This window comes from Penaeus monodon, chromosome 24 (genome assembly GCF_015228065.2).
Source record: "Penaeus monodon isolate SGIC_2016 chromosome 24, NSTDA_Pmon_1, whole genome shotgun sequence".
NCBI lineage: Eukaryota > Metazoa > Arthropoda > Malacostraca > Decapoda > Penaeidae > Penaeus > Penaeus monodon.
In genome coordinates this window covers 27,032,792-27,033,027 of record NC_051409.1, presented here as the reverse complement: position 1 = coordinate 27,033,027, position 236 = coordinate 27,032,792, and positions in this window count along the sequence as shown.

The window sequence follows — 236 nt, the reverse complement described above, 5'->3', positions numbered from 1 at the left end:
ACTTCTATTCCATCCGAAAAAAATCGTTCATACATCCTAAACTACCTTTCCCTGTTAACGAACGAAAGGAACCATGGACGTCTCCTTTTCGCAAATAACTCGAGGGAGAATTTAAAAAAAAAAATGAAAAACTAACATAGGAAATGAACTTCGCATTTCTCAAGGTAAAAACTCAGCGAGGGACACACTTTTAAAATGGCGTTTGCAATCGATCATAAACAATGACCTTTTTTCGC